Genomic DNA, 12,176 nt, shown 5'->3' with positions numbered 1-12,176 from the left:
CTCCTCATGTGGTCCTTTGCAATGAACACCTGCTGTGCCCTGTGTTTGGAACCAGCTCTCTGTCTCCCCTCGTGTTCCTTACATGAATGACCATCAGCAGCATCAGAGATTGGAGAAGCCTAATTACCGTGACTAAACGGACACGTGGAATTTGACTGCCTTCATGACTCATAACCACCAGTGTGGCGGTAATACAGTCACCGCTACAGCCCTAGTGGTGGATCTTGGATGTTGTGAGGCTATTTTGCTTATTCATTTTTGCCAAAAACCTGGTTGCCTCTGCCAGGAGGCTGGAACGTAGCCACAAGTGGATCTTCCAGCAAGACAATAACCCCAAGCACACATCAAAATCCAGAAAGAAATGGTTAATTGACCACAAAATCTAAATATTGCAATGGCCATCACTGTCTCTGGACTTGAACCCCATTGAAACCCTGTGGTTTGAATTGAAGGATATCAAAATATGGAAAGATTATGTAAGGAGGAATGGTCTAAGATCCCTCCCAATGTGTTCTCCACATTGGGAGGGAGGCTGTAAGAGCTACTGGTTGTGCAGGATTTAGTTCCAACTCTATTCTAACACACCTAATTTGACTAATCAGCTACTACTCAGGACTTTGATCAGCTGAATCAGGTGTGTTTGTGTAGGGCTGTAGAAAAAGCCAAACCCACCCTGTAGCTCTTCATGAAGACAGAAAAGTCTGTTAACCACACTTTCCCTCTGGCCCCCCCTCCTTTCTCTCTCTCTCTCTCCCTCCCTTCTCCCTCAACCCTCTTTCACTTACTATCTCTTTCTCCCTCGCACCTTATTTCTTCCTCTTCTCTCTCTCCTTTGTCTCTTCCCACTACCGCTCCCCCTGACCTTCATTGTGACAGCTGATTTATCGGAGAGTCGGGGAGACACCAGGCGTCGCCTCAGTCATACCCAGTTAATATGCATTGAAATTTAGCACTTGACATTTCACTACCACACTGCATAGATGGTACTAGGAGAGCAGCGCAATTAGAAAGGGGACAGAGAGGGGGACTGAGGAAGACAAGATGAAGAGGGAGTGAGGGAGGGGACAGAAAAAGGGGGAGTAAGAGAAGGTAAGAGAGAGGGATGGGGTAGTGCAGTTAGAGAGGAGAGAGGTCTCCCAAATTGCCTCTGGATTTTCAGACATTGCCAAAATATATGTGATAAAGTAACTATTTGTCCACACTGCCTCCAACACATAGCGGATATTTCTTTGTTAATTTCATCAAGTTTATCAGGGCTCATACAAAGACAATGTAGTACTTTGAGTTGGAACTCCATTGTTTGATTACATGTAGTAGCTTTATATTGTGTTTTCCATACATTCCCCCAACTCTTCTCTGATATATGCACCTGTGATTCACCCTACCATGAGTTCTTAAGATTATCTAAAGATAATATTAGAACGTTAATGATATTGTGATAAAAGTTTGAAACAGTCCAAAAGTTTTCCCCTTGATAAAGTCATTCGGCTCAGTAATTTTTTGTAACAATCCTTTTTTAACAATCAATTTTTTTTAACTCTGCATTGAGGGGAATTGGCTCGTAAGTAAGCATTTCCTGACAAAGTCTACACTTCTATTCGGCGCAAGTGACCAATAAAATTGTATTAAATTTTTTATTAGAACTGCCTTACTTGAATGTACCTATAAACATTTGTTTGGGATATAATGAATTACTCCTAGATTTCTTGAAATTATTTAAGTATTGAGCCTTTCAACAGTTGAGACTAGGAAGCAGGAAGGAGGGCTGGGTTGTGGAATATAGGCGAGTGTCTAGGAATGTCATTAATCAGTTTATATTGGTGTTGAACTTCAATGTATGAGTGATAATTTCATTTGGTTTAATCCTCACAACAGAAATAGGGTCTGCTGTGAAGTATAGACAACATAAAGGCATTGTAGCACAATATTGACTCTCAATTTTAAGCCATGACAAATCATTTGGTTGTTGAATCCAAGAGTTGCGCAGCCCAGAAATACAATTTAAGGTTAGGAAGGCCAAGCCCACCCAATTATTTGGACAGCTGCAGTTTTTTATAACTTATACAAGCCTTCTTATTTTGCCCTAAAAATGTGCCTATTGCTGTATTTAGGCAAGATTTTAGAGGAAGCATTGAAAACAGATAAAGCACTCTTGGTAAGATAGTAATTTTCACTGAAGAGACCCGACCTGCATCTAGATACATTTTACATTTTAGTCATTTAGCAGAGGCTCTTATCCAGAGCGACTTACGGTAGCGAATGCATACATTTCATACAATTTCATAGATTTTTTTTTTTCTGTGCTGGCCCCCCGTGGGAATCAAACCCACAACCCTGGCGTTGTAAACACCATGCTCTACCAACTGAGCTACAGGGAAGGCCACTTCAGATCTTCAGTGATTTTACTAATCACGGGGGGAGGTGGGGTAGTTCAAAGCATATAGTTTCCCATAGTCTGACGTAACATTAACACCCAAGTAGAGTATGCTCGTATCAGTCCACTTAAATGCGTTGTTGTCTTTGATGCTTGAGGTTTCAGCACAAATGTCATCATTGCAATAGTTTCAGTGATGTAAATGTTACAGCCTGATGTAGCACCATATTCACCTATTCATTTAAATATATTTGGAATTGTTGTCTCAGCCTCTGTGGCATCGTCTGCATATAGGGATATATTGTGTTTGTTTGGCCCCACCTGCAGACCATGAATGTTTATGGCACTTTGAATAGGTTTTGCCAGAGTTTCTATGCTAAGGGCAAATAAAGTGGCGAGAGACAATCTCCTTGACGATTTCCACGTCGTAGCAAAAAAGAATGCAACATATCCCCATTTGTTCTAACATGATTTTGGACTTTCATATATCAACTCTATTTCAAAAAGCGCTCCCCAAAACAAAACTTATTTAATGTTGCTAACAGAAAAAAAGTGTAACTTTTGTTGTTGGGTATAACTTTATGCAAATGTCAATAAACCCCTGGGCAAGAAGTAACTTTGCCCATTACAGTTCTGATATCGAGAGTATATTGTTCAGCTGCATCCTTTTTCAGTTGCAGTGCAAGAAGTTTCCCTGGTTTGTCTCCCTGAGTATAGGCCTAGTATAGAACCCTCAGCTTTATACGTAAGAAGCGTACTAAGCTCTCCTTTCGCTGCAGTCAACTGAATTAGTGTTCATATCCCCTTGTTTCGTTTGTCTTTCCTCTAATTGGAAGATATCTCTCTCAATTTTCTCTTGTTTTTGTATACATACTTTTTTGAACAGAGATGAAGAGGTTGTAATTTGACTCCTAAAATAAGACTAGGCTCTCTCCCATAAAAGGGGTGGGCTGATACCTTCTGTTGATTTAAATTGACAAAATGTTCAGCTTAAATAACCTTTTGAAAACAAGTTTCTCCAAGAACAGAAAGCATTAAGCCTCCACCTGTATGTACCAGGTTGTCAATCCTTTAACTTTAGTTTTAGGGATACAGGACTATGATCCAAGATGGTAATGTTATTAATAATACAGTTTTCTACCTGATGAGCTAAGGTCTGAGGGATAAGAAAAAAGTAAATCGAGAGTAAGTGCCATAGGGATTTGATGTTGGGTGTAATTTTTAATGTTGGGTGTAACTTTCTGCAAATGTCAATAAACCCCTGTTCTTCACAGAGAAATGTAACTGCTCTAGACATTTTGAATACGGGACCACCTGGTCATGAATTGTCCATGTGTGGAGATAAAATGCAATTAAAGTCACTTCCAACTACACAATGTGTATTTGACTGCTTTGCAATCTCTAAGAAACATCTATTAATAAATTGTGGGGAATCATAATTTGGTGCATATACTGTATATTAGCAAAAGTAAAATTAATTCCAAATAATAGGCACCGGATAATAACAAACTGACCCTCTGAATGAGTTACCATATTTTTCAATGTAAAAGAAAACCTCTTTTTAACCAGTATACAAACACCATTTATTTTTGAGTAGGAGTCAGGGGAGAAAAAAGTTGGATCTACCCATTCCCATTTAAGCTTTTTGTGCTCGTTATCTGATAAGTGAGTCTCTTGGAGGAGAGCGATGTCACAATCCATTTGTTTTAGCTGTGTCAATATTGTTTTCCGTTTGACCACATGGTTTAAGCACTTCACGTTGTAAATCTGAATGTTAAGTGACGTCATTGTCAGTATAAAGTGTAAATATCAATCACTACAGTCCTTGATTTGAATGCACCTTTTCCTTGTACCCATAACTGCAGAAAGAAATGCTATTTTGTTTCTAAACAAACACAGTGCAACAAACACACAGAAACAACAAGAAAATCAACACTAAAGGAGACTGAACAGTGAAATGAAAAGAAGAACACATAGGGTGGTGTTGTATTCCTTAAACAAAGGGGGGATCCTCACAACACTCAGTAGCAGGGCAATTGTGGAAACAAAGTGACATTTCAGGCTATATTATAGCATATCTGACCTAAAATTTATCACTACACGATTTCAAATTCCACTTCAGCGACCTATCGTTTCAGGGTAGCCAGGATGCAACAAAAAAAGAGAGGAGCCCGTAAATAGACCGGCATGGATGAAACATTCAATGCACTCATATATAGCCAATAGCCTATTAAATGTTTTTCTAACTCAAATAATATTATAAGAAAATAGAAAAAATTTATAATAATATGCGGGCAGGCAAAGTGACTGTCACTCATTCCAAAGCGGGTTGTCCTAAACAGTACATTTTAAATGCTGGAAATTAATCCAAAAGCATTGCCTAAATCAATAAAGGGTCAGCAAGTTTTAGGCTAATATTTACAGTAACCTACACTTGGGTAGCCTATATGGAATTGCCATGAAACAATGTAAAAATATGTCTCTTTACTCTATAGCATAGAGAAAAGGGGAATGATGAAAGTAGGCTGTACCGTTTTTTCTAGTTTAAATAAAATACCATCCAGACAAGCTGTAGGTTACAGATTGCTGAATTAGTCCAGCAATAAGGTCCCAAATATTAGCATTTACCCAAATAGTTTCAAGTCCTTATGAACAAGGGGTTACTTTAGTAGTCAATGTGGATTGGAAAATGTACCGCGGTAGATTTAAACTACTGCTTGGGCCTTGAGTCCTTCTGTCTGGCCCAACAGTTTGCCACATACTGTACTGTAATCTGCATATTTTTTCGTACCCTGTCCTCGGATCTGGAAGGTGGTGTAATCCCAACGTAGAGCAGGAAGGACTCAGCATCAGGCACAGGATATGTGGGTCTTGCTCTCAAGGGTGACACGCAGCTTCGCAGGGAACATCAGAGAGTATGTGATGTTTTGGCTGACAATTCTCAATTGATCACGTTATAATCTTCTATTTTCTGCAACAGCTCAGCAGTATAGTTTAAAGTTTCAAATAATAGCCATTGAAGATAGATGTGCGTTTGTCCCTGTAGAATTGTTCTGTTGGTTTATCGACAGCTGCATTATCTCGTTTCATTTAAAAGCGCCTGATGATAGTGCTTGACCTCTGTGTTTCCTTCACTCCGGGTCTGCTCTAAGGTGCAGGTGTGACTCTGTGGGTCTTCTCGATGACCAGAGGTGTAGCAGCCTCGATTTCCAAGACCTCGCTCAGCATCTTGTCCATAAATGTAGACATTTTCTGCTTTCTGCATTGGTTTCGACCCCAAAAATGTGAATAGTATTACGACGTGAAAAGTCTCCTTTCTTTTGCAATTCCTCTACCTAGCCCATCAGGTAGCTAATCACTTGCTTCCGTTGTATTAGCTTCTCATCGTGTTCCTCATTTTTCTTTTCAGTGTGGGTCATCCGTGTACAATTTTTCTCTAGTGTAGCCTTCATGCCATATATAGAGGTTTGCATTTTGCTGAGTGAGTTGGCTGTTTCTTGTCTAAATAACTTCAGTTCTGCCATGAGAGATGAACCTCCACCATCTCTGTCTCTGTTTCGGCTGTAATGGCAGTCTCTACCACCTTGTGGAGTTGGGGGTCGGTGAACGGCTTAACCATGGTGAAAATATCTTCTGTTTGATGCCGTGTTTCTCTTGAATACTTATCCTTACTCATTGCCAGTCCAATTTAAAGGTCAAATATGTACTTTTAACTCGTGAAAGTTAATTTAGGCAGAAATTCACAGCCTTCCCCCAGAATTCCATGCAGGAAGTCCTGAACATAACTATGTAATCGGTTGCTTATCAATAGTTTGTTGATAGTAGGAAAATGTATTTCCAAATACATTCTAAAATACCTTACATGATTGCACATTTTGCTGTGTTACAGACTGAATTCAAAATAGATGAAATATATATTTTTTTCTCTACACACAACACCCCATAATGACAAAGTCAGAACATGTTTTAGATTTTTTTTGCAAATGTATTGAAAATTAAATACAGAAATATCAAATTTACTTAAGAATTCACACCCCTGAGTCAATACTTTGTAGAAGCACCTTTGGCAGCTGTGAGTATTTTTGTGTAAGTCTCTAAGAGCTTTCCATACATGGATTCTGCAACATTTGCCCATTATTCTTTTCAAATTCTTCAAGCTCTGTCAAATTGGTTGTTGATCATTGCTAGACAACTATTTCCAGGTCATGCCATAGATTTTCAAGTAGATTTAAGTAAAAAATGTTACTCAACTACTCAGGAACATACTGTCTTCTTGGTAAGCAACTCCAGTGTAGATTTCTCCCTGTGTTTTAGAGTATTGTCCTGCTCAAATGTGAATTAATCTCCCAGTGTCTGGTGGAAAGCAGAAAGCTCCTTTCCATTCATTTTTTATCATGAAAGACTCCCCAGTACTTAATGATAACAAGCATACCAATAACATGATGCAGCCACCACTATGCTTGAAAATATGGAGAGTGGTACTCAGTAATGTGTTGTATTGGATTTGCCCCAACATAATATGTTGTATTCATGACAAAAAGTGAATTGCTTTGCCTCATTTTTTGCAATATTACTAATGCTTTGTTGCAAACAAGATGCATGTTTTGGAACTAATTTTATTCTGTACAGGCTTCCTTCTTTTCACTCTGTCAATTAGGTTAGTATTGTGGAGTAGCTACAATGTTGTTGATTCATTCTCAGTTTTCTCCTTTCTCCTGAATCCATTTTGTGAGATCCAAAAATCTGAATTGTATCCATTTGAAATTCAATCTGTAACACAACAAAATGTGGAAAAAGTCAAGGGGTGTGAATACTTTCTGGAGCCACATTAACTGGCATGACAATCCATCTCATGGGAGGCCAAAAAGCACTGAGACAAAGCCTTCTAATATATTTTGTCAAAATGTTTTTTTATTGTACTTTGACACATACCAAAACCATACCAAAAGCAAAAAAAATACTTCTAAACACAACACTTTGTATTCATGACAAAAAGTGAATTGCTTTGCCACATTTCTTGCCATATTACTGGTGTCTTGTTGCAAACTGGATGCACATTTCAAAATATTTGTATTCTGTACAGGCTTCCTTCTTTTCACTCTGTCAATTAGGTTACTATTGTGGAGTAACTACAATGTTGTTGATCTGTCCTCAGTTTTCTCCTATCACAGCCAAAAATATGCTGCCGTGCTACAATATATTTTGTCAAAATGCTTTTTTATTGTACTTGACACATACCAAAACCATACCAAAAGCACTAACACACATTTAAATGTGTTTAAATGAATACAAAAATCACAACAAACATGATACACTATCGGTCGCGTAGTGAGTCCATGTAGTGACTCCATGCTTGACGAGAGCATTGCAATCAACGTCCAACGGGCAGAACTTAACGTGTATTGGGTCATTTCGCAAAATGAGTGCCATTTGCAAAATGATATCCCTATAATATGTTAAGTATAAATGATGCACCAATATTGAATTGTAAAGCCTGTTATATGAAATGAAGTGCCCTTTAATATAGACCAAATGGAGAATTCAATAAATATAATTTTCAATATGAATAAAGACTTGCTAAAGTGCCAACATTTTGACATGTCCCTCTGTGCAACCTCTGTGGGTCCATGTCATGTGGTTAATTCCTTTTTTGTGTTAAAATTGAGCAAAACAGACCATTTAATAAAAATAAATAAATAAATAATAATCTTGTTTTTGTATATGAAAACAAATAATGATCGTGATTTTGTATATGAAACCAAATAACGACTTGATATTCAATTTTCACCTGTGGGTGGGGTTAAATGTCATTGGTGAAATGCACAGCCAACCCTTCCTGTCCCTTCAAAATAGAGGTTCACCCTTCTACCTAATAGAAGCCTATACCATGCCACAGTGCCAAGGTGAGATTTCTTCATTTCTACTTAAGGTTAGCTATGTAAGCTAGCCACAACAATGATAGTGTATTGACTTATTAACTTGTTACTGTAAATTGTTAGCTACCTAGCTATAGTTAGTCAGTGGTTACACATCTAACGAGCTGGAATTAAGCAAGTGTGTATATCCTTTCACTGTTTACAGCAGGTCTCCAGCTATCCACAAACATACCCTGATGTGAAACCAGATATGCCCCCGCTTCACTTTTAGCCTGATAGGGTGCAGTGGGTGTGTCCAGCAATGAAATTACATATCCAACCAATCCCTCAAGTGCCTTGCTGACGGTCCATCACCAACCCACAGGGTTGTGGGGTCCTGTCCAGAAACAACCCCTAACCCTTAGACACTTGTGGAGTCCTGAGGAGATTAGACAGGTGTAAGCAATATTGCCAAAATTCCACATAGCCTAGGGCAAGGTGAAGCTATCACCACCCATCAATTCCTCAGATCTGCAGTGTCTAGAGATTAGGATCTAGGGGTTGTTTAAGGCATGGGTATCACGGCAGCTCAATCACTCAACTCACTCACTTATTCACTAATACATTCACTCACTCACTCAAGTTCTGTCAAAAATTGTAATAACTTTCAAATCATTGCGTCCTCTGTCATTCATTCCTCACCTCCCTCTCACAGTACATTTTTTAAGGGCTCCCAAGTGGCGCAGTGTTCTAAGGCACTGCATCGCATCACAGTGCACTACAGGCCCTAGTTCAATCCTGGGCTGTGTCACAACTGGCCGTGATTGGGAGTCCAACAGGGCAGTGCACAATTGGCCCAGCGTCATCCTGGTTAGGGTTTGGCTGGTGTAAGCTGTCATTGTAAATAAGAACTAACTGACTTGCCTAGTTAAATATAGGTAAAAAACAACATTGAATGTATCTCCCCTTGGACCTCATCCAATGTGCTAGCTAGTGGTCCACTTCATGCATGCTAATACAGTGTTTCAAGCTTGCATTTAGTGATATAGGTAGTAATATAACAAGTATTTATATTTTTTATATTTCCATTTGATGCATGCTTGTGTAATACAAATCTGATGGTGAAAGGGTTTGAACAGATGGTGTTAACAAACTGTAGCCTACCTGTGTTTTCTTTCAATCAAAGCACATATTTTACCTAATAATTAAAGATCAGCAGCAAAATAACAATAGCGAGGCTATTTACAGGGGGTACCGGTTAGATGAGGTAACTGAAGTAATATATGCATGTGGGTAGAGTTATTAAAGTGACGTATGCACAGATAATATCAGAGAGTAGCAGCAGAATAAAAGAGGGGGGGGGGGCAATGCAAGTAGTCTGGGTAGCCATTTGATTAGATGTTCAAAAGTCTTATGGCTTGGGGGTAGAAGCTGTTTAGAAGCTTCTTGGACATAGACTTGGCAGTCTGGTACCACTGTCCATGCGGTAGCAGAGAAAACAGTCTATGACTAAGGTGACTAACAGTCTATGACAGTCTATGACACATTTTTAGGGCCTTCCTCTGACACTGCCTGGTATAGAGGTCCTGGATGGCAGGAAGCTTGGCCCCAGTGATGTATTGGGCCGTACGCACTACCCTCTGTAGTGCCTTGCGGTCGGAGGCCGAGCAGTTGCCATACCAGGCAGTGATGCAACCAGTCAGGATGCTCTCGATGGTGCAGCTGTATAACAGTTTGAGGATCTGAGGACCCATGCCAAATATTTTCAGTCTCCTGAGGGGGAATAGGTTTTGTCTTGCCCTATTCACGACTGTCTTGGTGTCCTTGGACCATGTTAGTTTGTTGGTGATGTGGACACCAAGGAACTTGAAGCCCTCAACCTGCTCCACTACAGCCCCATCGATCATCTCCTCAGTCTTGGTCATGTTGAGGGAGAGGTTGTTGTCCTGGCATCAAACGGCCAGGTCTATGACCTCCTCCCGATATGCTGTCTCGTCGTTGTTGGTGATCAGGCCTACCACTGTTGTGTCATTGGCAAACTTAATGATGGTGTTGGAGTCGTGTCTGGCCGTGCAGTCATGAGTGAACAGGGATTACAGGAGGGGACTGAGCACGCATCCCTGAGGGGCTCCCGTGTTAAGGATCAGCGTGGTGGATGTGTTGTTACCTACCCTTACCACCTGGGGCAGCCCGTCAGGAAGTCCAGGATCCAGTTGCAGAGGGAGGTGTTTAGACCCAGGGTCCTTAGCTTGTGATGAGCTTTGAGGGCACTATGGTGTTGAACGCTGAGCTGTAGTCAATGAACAACATTCTCACATTGGTGTTCCTTCTGTTCAGGTGTGAAAGGTCAGTGTGGAGTGCAATACAGATTGCATCATCTGTGGATCTGTTGGGGCGGTAAGCAAATTGGAGCGGGTCTAGGGTTTCTTGGATAATGATGTTGATGTGAGCCATGACCAGCCTTTCAAAGCACTTCATGGCTACAGACGTGAGTGCTACTAGTCGGTAGTCATTTAGGCAGGTTACATTAGTGTTCTTGCGCACAGGGGCTATGGTGGTCTGCTTGAAACATGTTGGTATTACAGACTCAGACAGGGTTGAAAATGTCAGTGAAGACACTTGCCAGTTGGTAATACGTCCTTGTAATCCATCTGGCCCAGCGGCTTTGTGAATGTTGACCTGTTTAACTTCTTGGGGCTATGTGGGACGCTAGCGTGCCACCCGTGGTGCACCCTATCAACAGCAGGTGCATTTCAAGAGCGGCAAATTTGAAACCAAATAAATGTCAAAATTCAAATTTTTCAAACATACAACTATCTTACATCCTTTGAAAGATAAACATCTCCTTAATCTAACCACGTTGTCCGATTTCAAAAAGGTTTTACGGCGAAAGCATAAAGTTAGATTATGTTAGGAGAGTACATTGACAATAGCTGTGTGTAATGTTTTGTCAATTCAAAGACAGGGTCACCAAAACCATAAAACCAGCTAAAATGATGCACTAACCTTTTACAATCTCCATCAGATGTCACTCCTAGGACATTATGTTAGACAATGCATGCATTTTTAGTTCTATCAAGTTCATATTTATATCCAAAAACAGCGTTTTACTATGGCATTGATGTTGAGGAAATCGTTTCCCTCCAATAACCGGCAGTCAAGTCAGCACCACAAATTAAATAATTAAAATTAGAAAACATTGGTAAAATATTATATTGTCATTTAAAGAATTATAGATTTACATCTCTTGAACGCAATCAACTTGCCAGATTTAAAAATAACCTTACTGGGAAATCACACTTTGCAATAATCTGAGCACTGCGCCCAGAAAAATATGCTTTGCTATACAGACAAACGGCCATGTTGGAGAGATCTAAAATCGAAAATACTATGTAAATAATCCATTACCTTTGATTCTCTTCATCAGATGTCACTTCCCGGAATTCCCAGGTCCATAACGAATGTAGTTTTGTTCAAAAAAGCTCATCATTTATATCCAAAAAGATCCGTGTTGTTAGCACATGATCTAAGCCAGCCGGACTTCTCGTCATGAACGAGGGGGAAAAATATATTTACGTTCGTTCAAACATGTCAAACGTTGTATAGCATAAATCATTAGTGCCTTTTTTAACCAGAACATGAATAATATTCAAGGTGGACGAATGCATTCTCTTTTATAACGTATTGGAACGAGGGTACCCAACATGAACTCGCGCGCCAGAGTCTAATTGGCCATCACCGTTCCATGGCTCTTGTTCGGTCAGATCTCACAGTAAAAGACTCAAAACACTTTGTAAAGGCTGGTGACATCTAGTGGAAGCAATAGGAAGTGCCAAAACATTAATCAACCCCTGTGTGTTTCAATGGCATAGGCTTAAAGGTAATTCAACACATCAGGTATCCACTTCCTGTCAGAAAATGTCTCAGGGTTTTGCCTGCCAAATGAG

General features: G+C 39.9%; 1 protein-coding gene and 1 non-coding gene across 4 annotated transcripts in view; both read right to left on the bottom strand.

Moving 5' to 3' along the window:
* LOC106579432 (cadherin-23) overlaps window positions 1-12,176 on the bottom strand; it is a 706,260-nt gene that overhangs the window by 441,577 nt on the left and 252,507 nt on the right. The gene's annotated exons all lie outside the window — the stretch shown is intronic.
* Window positions 2,306-2,381, bottom strand: trnav-uac (transfer RNA valine (anticodon UAC)). Its single transcript has one exon. It is a non-coding gene; the product is annotated as a tRNA-Val (tRNA).

Source organism: Salmo salar, chromosome ssa19 (genome assembly GCF_905237065.1).
Source record: "Salmo salar chromosome ssa19, Ssal_v3.1, whole genome shotgun sequence".
Lineage (NCBI taxonomy): Eukaryota > Metazoa > Chordata > Actinopteri > Salmoniformes > Salmonidae > Salmo > Salmo salar.
Note: the sequence above shows the minus strand (reverse complement) of the source record. Positions and strands in the feature narration are given on the sequence as shown.